This window comes from Myotis myotis, unplaced genomic scaffold (genome assembly GCF_014108235.1).
Source record: "Myotis myotis isolate mMyoMyo1 unplaced genomic scaffold, mMyoMyo1.p scaffold_m19_p_1, whole genome shotgun sequence".
Lineage (NCBI taxonomy): Eukaryota > Metazoa > Chordata > Mammalia > Chiroptera > Vespertilionidae > Myotis > Myotis myotis.
In genome coordinates, this window is record NW_023416313.1 from 167080104 (window position 1) to 167094495 (window position 14392).

The 14392-nt window shown below is 39.6% G+C and overlaps 1 long non-coding RNA gene across 1 annotated transcript; it reads left to right on the top strand.

The window, feature by feature from the left end:
- The first annotated feature begins 1748 nt into the window (after window positions 1-1748).
- LOC118664542 lies at window positions 1749-4572 on the top strand. Its single transcript, XR_004970359.1, has 3 exons — window positions 1749-1876; window positions 2041-2203; window positions 3235-4572. It is a non-coding gene; the product is annotated as an uncharacterized LOC118664542 (long non-coding RNA).
- Window positions 4573-14392: the final 9820 nt, after the last annotated feature.

Consider the following 14392-nt stretch of genomic DNA (forward strand, 5'->3'; position numbering starts at 1 on the left):
CCCTTCTAGCAAGCTGCCTGCTGACAATTCTGTGCTTCCCATGAGGTACAGGAGCTTTCACATGCCTTTACCCCCACTTAGGGCCAAACCTGCCTTTCATTCTATCAGCCTGTTGCCCATGCCATTCCTGGGATGTAGGGAATATGTCCTCTTGGTCAGGGACACACTGGCCTTCTTACTCTCCCTCCGTCACCCTCACTTCTAACACCAGGAGAGCTGCATTTCCAGCTGGGGGAGTCCCACTTGCTTGGTTCTGGCCAGACAATTTCTGTGCTTTGAATCCACTCCTCTCTGTGGGACTTAGGCTTGTGTACCTAAATCCAGGATGATTATTAGGATCTTTTTGTTCTGGCAGCTGTCTCCCCTGACATAATGAGCACAGAAACAACTGTTAGCTTGGGTTTGGTGTGGAAAGCTGGAAATACTAAAAAGGTAAGTATAGATCTATTCAAGTATAGGTAGGTAGACAGATTGGAATAATATCTCAAAAATATGCTTCCACATAATCTCCTTTAGGGATGAGAACATCCAGGGCTCTCTCTCCCCTGGATAATGTTGGCATTCAGTAGGGTCTACAGTAGCCAACTGTCCTTTTTCTGAGTTCTGTGACAGCTGTACAAAACCTCTGCCTTCCACTGTTACTCCTGACAGACATGCTACATTCACTTTCCAGCATATTTTCCTTCTGTTGCTGTCCTGCAGATGTCCCATGGACAGCCGGAGCCATCTGCCTACATAACAATTGGCAACACATAGTGAGGTGTCATTTACTCCCAAAGACTCAGTAAAAGGGCAGCTGGTAGAACGCTATTGGAGTCTTGCTGCCCTGAAGACAGGGACTGCTTCATGACACGGGACCTTGTGTTTGATTTAATGCTCTACTGTCACCATTTTTAAATTCTTAATTATTTTTAAAGAAAGAGACCCGCAGTTTGCCCTGGGCCCCACAGTTGTGTAGGTGGTTCTCCCAAAGGGTCATCATCTCAAAGGGGCTTTGCAGGGTCTGCATTTGGAGACCTGTTTCCAGGGGTTCTGAGAGTGAGAAACTGTGGAAAGAACTAGCTTTCAATTGCACTTAAGGATTCAGTTAATGCAGAGGTCCTCAAACTTTTTAAACAGGGGGCCAGTTCACTGTCCCTCAGACCCTTGGAGGGCCAGACTATAGTTGAAAAAAAAACTATGAACAAATTCCTATGCACACTGCACATATCTTATTTTGAAGTAAAAAAACAAAACAGGAACAAATACAATATTTGTATTTGCATGTGGCCCGCGGGCCGTAGTTTGAGGACCCCTGAGTTAATGGATAACTGGTAGGTTTGGCTAAGAGGTACCTTTTATGGTCATTTTTTTCAGGTTCAAAACTCTTGGGCTTTTAGAGTGATTTTGGTAATTCTAACAGTCCTATTTGTGAGCTGAATGTGCACACTCTCTTCTTCATTTACAGCTGTACCCATAGTTTCATTTATGGCTATAGCCTCACATATATAAACTGAATAGAATAATAGAATGTTTGAAAACTGTATATTGGAATTAATTCAAACAGCTGTTTTCAAAATGACCAGTAGTTTAATTGGATGGTGTTTTTCTGCAACAAAAAATGCCTGTTAAAGCCTAACCGGACCAACACCATGAGCAGTCCTAAGCTCATTAAGTTGCTGACTCATGCTGACTCATGCATCACTAGGCATTCTTTGACCATCAGCTTACCACTAGCTGTGGCACTGGCCTGAGAAACAAGCATGACATCTACACTTCAGGTTCCCTGATAAGGTTCAGAGAGAGAGAGAGTGCTGAGAATTAGTTTTATCAGTCAATCCTGCTCCATTCCTTCCTGGCAGAGTTCATGAAACACTCAAGGAGTTGTGGGTAAATGGTAATTTCATGTCTCCAAAAGTTATAGTTTTTTTAATATTTGCATTGTTTCTTGTAAAGTGAAAAATAACTTGGGCATGGAGACTCCAAATCAATGTATTATCCCACTGGCTTGGGAGAACCACCACCCTTCAAACTAATCTCTGTATTTATGGAAATCAACAGATGATTCTGTCTTCAAACAAGGATCTGTGCGACCTTCCAAAGAACTCGGAATGTCTTTCATCACAGAAGGAAGAGTGCTGTGGCCTATTTTTGAGATGATTTATGGTACTTGGAGATGAGCTTCGTGTGTCTAGCCTTCGGCCGGCATTCATTGACTTCCCCAGTAAGTAGCATCATGTGTCGAATGTCTCTTGGCACTTAACACATTATATATATGCCAAGTGCATCTATTGGCCATCCCACCAGAAAGGCCCTATATTCTCAATAGCACTACCCTTCTTTCCTTATTAATATTACTTACATCTTCCAATAAGGAAATCAAATCAGAGAGTGTTTGTTTTGAATGTTTACTAGTATACAATCTAAAGTAAAGATGTGTTATGATCCAGTAAATGGTGCCAATGACAAACTCTGAATTGAGGGCATTACAAAGTAATTAAAAGAGTATGGGCCCTAGCTAGTTTGACTCAGTGGATAGAATGTCAGCCTGTGTACTGAAGGGTCCCAGGTTCAATTCCTGTCAAGGGCACATGCCTGGGTTACAGGCTTGATCCCCAGTAGGGGGCATGAAGAGGTAGCTATTCCAATGATTCCCTCTCATCATTGGCGTTCCTCTCTCTCTCTCTCCTTCCCCCTTCCTCTCTGAAATCAATAAAAGTATATTTTTTAAAAAAGAGTGGGAGCCAGGATCCATAGGTTCAAGGATTATCCCTGCCCTTACCAGCTGTCTATCTGAGGATATAACTTGTCCTCTCTGAGCTCCATCTTTTAAAATACTCAAGTTGAGGCTAATGTACAAATATACAAATGAAATAATAACAAATTCAGAATAATGGCTTCATGGGGTTGTTTTGAGGTTTAACATAGATTATGTAGGCCAAAAGGTTTTATAAAGGGTGTTCTTGAAAACTAATGTTGATTAAAAATTGAGACACTATGGAAAAATTTGGGGTAGATTTTATTAATTCCCAATCTTGGCTGCATTCCCAATGCCCAAGCTGCATCCATATCCATTAAATCAGAATCTCTGGGATTGGGATTTAGGCAGCAGCATGCTTGTCTATCTCTCCAGGTGATTCCAATATACAATAAAACTTGAGGATGACTCAGGGGAAAAGAAAATCATTTTCAGGGTTTGATTCCTATAGCTTGAGCAAGAAGCTTAACACATGATTTGGTTATTGTTTCCCTCAGGCACCTGGGATGCTGCAATTGCTGAAGAAATATTTGTTGATAACACCCATCCACATGACTATAAAAAGAGCTGAAAACTCTTCACATTAAGTCCACATTACTGCAACTCATTTCTTGTTTAATGAGTTATTCCGGAGGAAGGGCAGTAGTGCCTGTCAAAAAAATTAAAAGGACTTAGCATAAAAGCCGGGTGGCATGTTGACCACAACCACACAGAAACGAGTAATGAAAGGAGGCAGGAGAGAAAGACGAAGCCCTGCTGGGGGCCTCGGCCGGCACATGTGCACTCAGCTTCCCTTGCCTGCCATGTGGTGTGCAGCGGGCTGCCTTTGGTTGGTGTCTGGCTGGTGGTGGAGGATGCCAGGAAAGTGTGAAAAGCCTTATAAATGTGTCCTCTGAACATCGCTGACAAGCAACTGGACTGCAGCTCTCCCATCTGCCTCTGGCAGGGCTGCCGTCAGCCTTCCAAGTCCAGGAGAGCAGCTGTGTGATAAATCACTCGGCGGCCCAAGAAAGTCCAAGTGTTTTCTCATGGTGAAGAGGCGGCTGCCCTCCAGGTGGTGGTGTCTGTGGAAGAGAAACAAGTCCTGTTGAGCAGCCTCATGCAGGGAATTAAGTAAAGGCTTAGGAAGGGTCCTCAGGAAACCTAGAGGGTCTGATATTGTTGCATGAGGCTGGGAATTTTATACATGTGATCACAATTAATGCTTGCAGCGGCTCTGCAAAGTGGGTATTCTATTGCCCCTATTTTGCAGATTCAGAGCCTAAGGCTCTGGAAGTGTAAATCACTTTCTGCAGATCACATGTCTAGGAAAGGACAGAGTGGGGGACTTAACCAAGTGGGCTGTCGTCAACTGTGTGTCTTCTCTATGATAAGGACCTAAGTCACCCAAAGCCGGTCAATCAACCGAATTCTTCACTCAGGCAAATCATATGCATGCACTTCTCTCATCCTTGAGTCATTATGTATATTATTTTCATCTCAAAATGTAAATCAACCTGTATGACTGTGTCATTTCACATAAAGCCTCGCTTTATGTGTTCCGGGGTCCAGAAGCATCACCTGAGAGCTAGCTGTAATACAGATCATGCCCCACTGCGCTTTAACAAGATCTCAGAGGAATGCATTAAAGTTTACAAAGCACTGGCCTACTTGGAATTCTTTACCTGAAAAGGAACTTAGTTCAGTGATTCTCACACTTGTGTGCATTAGAATTATTTGGTGGGAAGGGGTTAAAAGGAAGAATTCCTAGATCCTTTGCCCAAGCTTGTAATTTGGGAGCTACTGAGTGAGACCTGGGCAATATGTGTTCTAACAAGCAGCCCAGCTGATTTAGCTAGAAGTGATCTGAGAACAAGACTGCGATTAACATTAATTCAGGCAGTATAGCATCTGCCTTCGTTTCTAGATGATGAGACAGAGGTCAAAGAGGGGAAGGCGATGATAAGGTCACATGGTGCTATGTGACACAACCAAGAGACCTCTGTCCCTGAAACACACTAACCACATCAGGGTCAGGACTGTAGGACTTAGAGACCTTTATTCATTGCAGTATTTTAGAATTCTGGATCCAAATGCAGTTGATTAACTCCTCACTGTGAAAGGAACATTCTGCAGACAGTGTTAGAGAAAACAGTGGGAATCACTGCATCCCACTGAGGTCTTTGGTCTCATAGATCTGGTTACATAGACATACCTACTATGTCTGTTTGTGCTTATGCATACATTATCTCGTCTAACCCCTGCAGCATCCCTGGTAGGTACCATTTTCTAGCCAGTAAACTGCAGAGTCAGGGATGGAACCCCCCTTCTGGCTTCAGGGATCCCTCTGTTGTACCATTACCACTTTCTGGGGAAAGTTAGGAAATCTTACCTAGAGACTATATGCAGTTAGTTGACCATAATTTGTAAACCCAACAGACCCAGTTAAAATCATGATTAGATTATAGCTTTAATTTTATCATCTGGACCAGGGTTGGGGAAACCTTTTTTATGCCAAGGGCCATTTGGATATTTATAAGATCATTCATTTAATATAATTCACTTAATATAAATTTATGTTGCTATGAAAAAGCTCCTAGATTTATTGGATTTTGAGTCCCACCTATGGTTGCCTTGGGAGGGCCACACTAAATGATTTCTCAGGTCTGGTATGGCTTTCAGGCCGGGCATTCCCCACCCCTGATCTAGACCATGGAAATCCAATATCATCCCTTAGGAAGAAAGGCAAGGGGTAAGGGGTGCTCTTATTTAGAAATTATACTGCACATATCGGAGTGATCACTTCATAAAGTATATACTAGTAAATGTCTCAATATGTTGTACACCTGTGACATATAATATTGTATGTCAACTGTAATTAAATTTAAAAAATTAAATATTTTTCTTTGGGATGTAATAAGACATGGTGGAAAAGCATAATTTTTAGTTAAAATCATGCCTCCTCCATTTATTAGTTGTATGATATTGGGCAAGTTTTTCTAATATCTCCGAGCCTAGTTTTTCTCAGCAGTAAAAAGTCTCATTTTGATGCTTTTTAATATCATAGTCTGACACAATGCTTGGGACCTAGTGAGCATTCAATGCCTCTAAATTATTGTTGAAATAAAGAACATGTTTATTCTGATCAGTATTTTTCCCCCATATAATACGCACAAAAGCTTTCTTTATTTCACTCTACTTCATCTCCAAGATTCCCTGTCTCAATAAGTAGCCTCACCGTCTATCTATTCAAGTGCCAGCAGATTTGGTGTCTGGTAAGGGCATCTTCCTGGTCCATAGATGGCTGTCTTCTCATTGAATCCACACATGGCAGAGCAGAGAGAAGTGCGTTTAAACCTAACTAATAATAGTCCGTGCTTATTTTACTTTCTCCCTATCCTTTTCCACTTAATTGAACCCGTGTTCAAGCTGGGTCATTTTTATTTTTGAAAGTATTGTCAAATCTGAAGGCTAATTCCCATACCTACATTGCAGTCTAATTCTGTTTCTCATTAGCTCTCTGATGGGCTGTCAAAGTAGTAGCTACAAAGCTGGTCTTACAAAGCTGGTCTTCTCTCGGTCAAGTATCTCCCATTCCTCCATGCCACTGTTGAGGTCCCTTTGTAAAGTTAAATCATATTATGCTACACAAAAAATAACCCTCCTTTGTAAGTAGAGGACATTCCTTACCTGGAGTGTCCCTATTTCCTTGTGATTGGATTCAGCTTCCATGGGCTGGACTAGAGCACTGCATAGGTGATGCGTCTTCAGGGGGTCACCTCTGGAGGCACAGTGTTCACCTGTCCCTCACTAGTGATAATTTTGGTTACTGGTCAAAGTGGTGTCCCAATGAAAATAACTAAACAAATAAAAGTTTCAATAATGAAACACAGTACAAAGAATATCCATATATACCTTCAACCCAGAGTCATCTACTGTTAACATTTTATTTCATTGGCTTCATCATTTGTTTTATGTGCATATATAATTTTTTTCTGAACTGTTTGAGGGTAGGTTGCATACATCATGAATTTTTACCCTTAAATACTTGAAGTATAGAAATATTCTCTTATGTAACCTCAATACTGTCAGCAATACCAGTAAATTTAAAATTTATATATATATATTTTTAATATATTTTATTGATTTTTTACAGAGAGAAAAGGAGAGGGATAGAGAGTTAGAAACATTGATGAGAGAGAAACATCAATTCAGCTGCCTCCTGCACACTCCCTACTGGGGATGTGCCCGCAACCAAGGTACATGCCCTTGACCCGAATTGAACCCGGGACCCTTCAGTCCACAGACCGACGCTCTATCCACTGAGCCTAACCAGTCAGGGCAAAATTGATATATATTTAAAATTTATCTTTATTGTTGAAACTATTAAAGACATCCCCTGTTTCCCCCCCATTGGCCCCCTACAACCCCGCTCCTGCCCTCTCCCCAGGTCTTCCCCACATTATTATCTGTCCATGGGCTATGCATATAAATTCATTGGTTAATTTAGAAGCTAATTAGGATTAGATGAGGTCATGAAAGTAGAGCCTCATGAATGGAATCAGTGCCCTTATAAAAATCCTAAGAGAATTTACTTTTCTAGGCTCTGTTATGTGAAAATACGACAAGAAGACAGCCATCTATGAACCAAAAAGATGACCTTCCCCAGACACCAAGTCTGCCGTCTCCTTGAACTCAGACTTCTTGGCATCAGAACTGTGAGGAATAAATATTTCTTGTTTGAATACTCAGTTTATGGTATTTTTTGTAATAGTAGCCCCAAAGAACTAAGACACCTTCTTTAATCTGAAACATTTCCATGGTCTTTGTCTGTTGTTGTTGTTTTTAAGGACAGTCTTCTTTTTTTGGTTAGAAGAATGTTCGTCATATATTTTTTTATTTTTCTTTAATCTACAACATTCAAGTTGTATATTCAACCAAAATACCACATAGATGATGATGTGTCCTCCTCAAGGCATCATCACACGGAGCCACACAATGTCCATCTACCGCTATTGATTTTGATTACGCTGTCAAGTTGGTGTTCAGTTCCTCACTATGTAGTTACTACTTTTTACCCTCATAACTAATAACCAATTGGATAGTTTAAGACCATCAAATATTCTTCTCTTTATGAAAACTTTCCCCTAGATTTAACAGTTATTGATGAATCTCACTTGATGTAATTTTACTATGATGGTTGCAAAATAATTATTTTCCAACTCCTATCCTCCCTCCACATTTACAAGTTGGCTACCATCATTCTATTGAAAGCAAGAGCCTTCCATTTTCACTCATTCATTTATTCATTTATTTACCTATTTCTTATCAGTATGAACTCATAAACTTAACATTTTTAATGGTTTGTAATTCATAATTGCACTTACTTTGGTACTAAAATTATCCCAGATGTGGCTAGTTGAAACTCTTTTCATCTAGCACCTTGGTCCTTGTGAAATGACCCATAATTTATTTAAAGTACTTTCTTACTTCCAGGCTGATATTTTGCCTAGTCAGCCATTTCTTCAAAGAGCACTGGTTTCTTTTAGTGGATAATGGTTTTAGAGACAAAGATTTGGGTTTTAGGTAATATCATTGCTACTGGGTTTTCTTTTTTTTATCCTCACTCAAGGATATGTTTATAGATTTGAGAGAGGAGAGAGAGAGAGAGAGAGAGAGAGAGAAATATTGATGTGAGAGAGAAACATTGATCAATTGCCTCCCATACATGCCCTGATCTTGGACTGAACCTGCAACCTAGTTATACCCTGACTGGGAACTGAACCCCTACCTTTTGGTGTATGGAATGACACTCCAATCAACTGAGCCACCTGCCCAGGGCACTACTGGGTTTTCTTTAATTCTTGGTCCTATCAACTGATAGAGGTAAGAAATAGCTGTGTGTGTGTGTGTGTACACAAAAATATACATTTACTATACATACAAATGCAAACATATTAACATAGATATAGATATATACCTGCATGTTTGCACATGTACATTACATGGGTAGACATAACTTAGAAATTATCAGTTCACACTGATACCTCCAATTGAAATTTACGCACATGAGTTCTTTCTTGCTTTCTCTCATGCTTTATTTGAATGTCCCTTCTTCCACAGTGTGAACCCTGACTTCCATCAACATTAAAATTTCAGAATTGCTTTGCCCATATTTTTTCATTGAAAAAAGGCAGAATTTAGAATTTGTTTGCAACTTTTCTTCCCTCAACCCTCATGCTCAATTTTGGCCAAAAAATATGGCTATATGGTCAAATATTGTGTTCATGAATTACCTTCTTTCCTTCTTTCCTTCCTTCCTTCCTTCCTTCCTTCCTTCCTTCCTTCCTTCCTTCCTTCCTTCCTTCCTTCCTTCCTTCCTTCCTCTTTCCCTCCTCCCCTCCCTCCCTTCCTTCCTTTTCCCTTCAGTGTGGTTACCATATTTATTTGAAATATAATTAGTTTAGTTTGTTTCTTTCTACTTTCAGGTTTAGGATTTTCTTTCCTTCCCTTTCTTATTGGTTTAATTTTAATGTTTGCATATGTATAACATTCACATGCTTCACATAGTCAACAATTTTTTTCCTTTTTTCTCATACAAAAAGTAACATATTTATTTGTTCTTTACTTTTTTCACTGAATGTTATCTCCTGGAAATTCCTCCATATCAGTTCATAGATATCTCCTTATTCTTTTTTACAGCTGTATAATATTCCATTATATGAATAGGCCTTTCAACTAAGCTCCTATGCTAAGATACCTAGGTGTTCTCTATATTTTACAACTATAAAGAATGTTGCATTGAATAAACTTGTGCATATGTATTTTTGTATCGTTGAAAATATATGCTCAGAGCAAATTCTTAGAATTAGTATTACTGGGTTGAAGGGTAAATGCATAATGTGTTTTTATTACATGTTTTGAAATTCCTCTCCATAATAAAATGTACTGTCTTGCATTCCTCCAGCAATGTGTGAGAGAACCTGTGTCCCCACAGACTTGCCAACAGAGTGAGCTGGCAAGCTTTCGAATTTCTGCCAATCTCATAAGTGAGAGTACCAATGTAATTTTAATTTGCATTCGACTTATTACAAGTGAAATTGACATATTATTACATGTTTAAGAACCATTTTCATTTCTTCTTTTTGTGAATTATCTACATATTTTACCCATTTCCTATAGTATTTTGTGCTTTTTCCCCAATTGTTAATTTTTTTAGTATTATTAGTCTATCGTTAGTAATATATATCTTACAATATTTCCTTCCAGTTTATCATTGGTCTTTTTACTTGGCTTATGGTATTTTTGTGTGTGTGTTTTTTTATACCTAAGAGGTTTTTATTTTTATATAGTTAAATCTATCAATCTTTTCTTATATTGCATAGGGATTTTTAATCATAGTTAGAAAGCCTAAGTTTTATTATTTGATTTTAAAAGCATTAGAAATATTCTAAAAGCTAGCTATACCAAAGATGAAAATAAAATAAGAACTGTGAATGGGAGAAAAGACAAAATACTCTGGGGCTCTGAGTAGAGTTGTCAGATAAAACACAGGTTGCCTAGTTACACTTGAATTTTGGATAAATAATGAATAATTTTTTTAATACAAGTGTGTCCCAAATATTGCATGGGACATATTTATACTAAAAACTATTTTTGTGGTGTGTTTTTTTCTTTTAGCTAAGATGCAAATTTTACTGGGTGACATATTTTTATAGATCTGGCAACCCTAACTCTGAAGCAAGATAAATCCCCAATTTCAGCATATCCCCTGTTATCCATTCAGGTTCTTAGAAATAGATCAGCCCTCCTGACTTGGTTCCCTTGCATTCCAAGATTCTCTCAAGGTCATTGGTTCACCTGTGCATCCACTGTTCCCTTTCCTGGTCCATCACAAAAATAAAAATTTTTGGAGGTAAGTAGGATGCAATGCATAGAGCATGGACTTTAGAATCAGACACTTAGCTTTTAATTCTGGCTACATAATCTCTGGAAGTTTATTTACTGTAGATGAGCCTCAAATAATATCTACCTCACAGAGCTTATCCTATCTAATAATAGACAAACATGGTAATTAACCGTAACTTCGCTACCCTTCCCATTGGCTAATCAGGATGATATGCAAATTAACTGCCAACTAAGATGGCGGTTAACCGCCAACAAAGATGACGGCTAATTTGCATACTGCAGGCAGATACTGCTGCCCCGCCCAAGGCGAGATCATGGCCTGCAGTGTCTTGGGCGGGGTGGGCGGGGCGGGCAGGGTGAGCGGCAGCGTGATCCGTGAGAGTGCACAGGTTGGGCTGAGGGACCCCCCTTCCCTGACAGTGCACAAATTTTTGTGCACGGGCCTTCTAGTTTTATATAATTGAATAACTTAAATGTTGTTGACATATTATAAATGTTCTATAGTTGTTATCTATTGATGTTTATTAGGCTTATAACTTCAGCATAGTAAATGTAGCTCTTTTTGTCCACAAAAGGTATTTTAAAGTCATAGCATCCTAGTCTGTTAGTGTGCATACTCATTCCTCAGATGAGGAAACTGCAATGTAACTCATCATCATTGTGCTAGGGACAGAGCTCTTCGATGATGCTTCCCAGGGCAAAGATCAGCCCAGCATAGAGAGATGGGAGGTTGGATGATGCTTCTGGGCAACTTGGGATGTAATATGGCATTGGGAAGGGGTGAGATTGACATGACACAGAGTAAGGGAATAGAGGGCAGGAATTGGCCCGGAAGTAAAGACAGATAGTGGGAGAAACTGAGGGGATTTAGCCAAGACAATGAGTTAATGAGTAAAGAAAATATACAAGGAACAGAGTAAGAGCATAAAAGCAAAGAAGAATGTAAGAGAAGAAAGTAAAAACAAATTTTAATCCGTAGAGGAATAGCAGAGTCAATGAGATAATATGAATAAATGGTTGGACAAATAATTGGGTGAATAGGAAATCAGTGAAGAGAATATGACTGTAGTAAAAGGGTTTGCTCATATACCATATTTTGTAAGCAGCTTTCACCTATAACATCACATTTAATACTCATGGTGAGTGGGGTAGATGTTATTTTTCTCATTTTACAGAGTGAAAAATTTGAGGTTCACAGAGATAGTTATATTACTTGTCCAGAATTGACATAGTAAAAGTAGTTGCAAAGCCAAGATCAGATCCTACAGCTCCTAGCCACTTTCCCCATAATTCCCCCCTGGTCCTTTAGAGCCCCAGGGACTGTGGGTAGGAAATAGAAGGGCAAAAGACCTAAATGAACCCAGGGATTTCCTGAGAAAGATTCACAGGCCCACTCTATGGCAGAGAACGCATTCTAAATTATTCTAATCCTTGTAAAAAAAAAAAAAATAGAAGTCCTTCAAACTAAAAGCTAGGAGGCAGCTCCTCCAGATTGCTTCTCTTTGATCTAGCCAATCCTCCACTATTTGTGAAGTGAACCATAAATATGGCTTGCTTCACTTCTTCTCAAAACCTGCAGGCTACCCACTTATCACAGAAGCCAGAGTACAGTCTCCCATCTCCAAGCTCATCTTCCAGAGTTTAACCCCTGTTCTTTGGACAGGGCCAATGTATTTGTTGGCAGACAACTGGAGAAAGCACAATTTCCCTATAATCATTCTGAATTCCTCCTTTGATATCCATTTACAATTTTGTCCCTCATGCTCCAGGGTCTACAATTTCATCTGAATCAGATTCAACTCTGATAACCCTGGGAAGCCACAACACTGCTAGAGGAGAAAGATTTATACACAATTCTTTTATACATATGTATCTATTTATTGATTTCAGAGAGGAAAGGAGACAGAGAGATAGAAATATCAATGATGAGAGAGGATCATTGATTGGCTGCCTCCTGCATGCCCACACTGGGGATCAAGCCCACAATCCAGCACATGCCCTGACCAGGAATCGAACTATGATCTCCTAGTTCATAGGTCCACGTTCAGTCACTGAGCCAAGCCAGCTGGGCATATACACAATTCTTTTTCATAGCAAGAAGGAATCATTGAAATAACAGTACTTTCTAAGAGCTTTCTGCTCTCTGTTTGAGGTCATCTTGTTAGTCTTGACTCTCGATTAGTTGTCTGTTTCTAATCAATGCATGTTTAGTAGAAAGTTAACAAAACAAACACAGTCCCTAATGATAATACTGTCCTTGGGTTGCAATAAAATACCCATATGGTCACTTGCATGTTTCTTAATTTTCAAAAGTGTCTAGGAAAGGACTGTGGAGATGGTGAGTGTTGGAGTGTGGCAGGAATCTTGTGAGGGCTGGGAACAAGGGACTTTCTTCAGAATGCTTATCCCAAGTCTCAGAGCATGAATTTGATGAGTACATCTGTCTCAAAAATTCTGCCTTTCTTTTCTGTATTTATCATAATTTGATTTCTGTTGGGGAGGGACGTTCTAAGATAGGATTCAAGCAGAAAGTAAGGCTAAATCACAGCAATTCCCCTTCCAATTGCTTTTCTATAATGTGCAAGACGGTGAACCATGTATTCCTAGTTTATCTTGTCTCTTATACCTGCTAATTAGCCATAACACAATTCATAACCCTTGAAATATAACCATAATAATCTTGCTCTTCTTTTTAGTATTAACTGGACATAGCAATCATGGACTGTGGTAGGCAACATCTGAAATGCCCCCGCCCCCACAATTATCTCTACCTTCTGTGTAATCCCCTCACCTTGAGTGTGGTCTGGATCTAGTGACTTGTTCTAACTCATAGAATATGGCATAAAATGATAAGCTGTGACTTCCAAGAATAGGTTATAAAAGGCTATGATTTCTGCCATGCTCTTACTCCCTCACATGCACTCTCATTTGCCCTCTCACTCTGATGAAGCCAGCTGCCATATTGTGATCTACCCTGTGAAGAACCCCACAAGGCAAAGAACCAAAGGAGGACTCTGAACATTAGCCAGTAGGTTACTGAGGCCCTCAGCCCAACATCTCATAAGGAACTGAATCCCAACAACCACCATGTGAGTGAACTTAGAAATGTATACTTCTCTAGTCAGGCCTTCAGATGAGACTACAGGGCCAGACCTGTGAGAGATCCAGAGCAGAGGACCCAACAAAACCCTTCCAACAGAAATTATAAGATAATGTGTTGTTTTAAGCCACAAAGTTTTGGGCTAATTTGTTATGCAGCAATAGATAGCTAATGTACATACTCTTACTCAGTGGTGCCACTAATTTGACATAGCAACAAACATATCAGCTCTCTACCAGTCCCAATGGCATTCCATCACCCTCCTGAGTGAAGCCCATCCCATTCTGTGTGCCTTTCTTTCTAATACCATTCAATTTTCATTTCCAGTTTTCTTGGCCTGCTCTTTATTCTACTTTGCCACCACTCAATATCCTGTCTGCTGTTAGCATCTCAATAACTCATAGCATTTTCCTTTTTCCTTATCCTCAATTGCTGCAGTCTTTTGCAGCAAGTGTTCAGGAATCTGGAGAAGAGGCTATGACATAAACAGAATACTAGACAAGAAATATAAATTTGGAAGGCCTGGGGAACCAGGTGGATCACTTCCCTCTAGTGGAGAAGCTCTCTGAATCTCTGGACCCACAGCTTTTTATTTACTACAATATACATTTGCCCTTCAGCAAAGCAAACACACATCAATGGTAAGGTTTGGTAAACAATAAAGGATT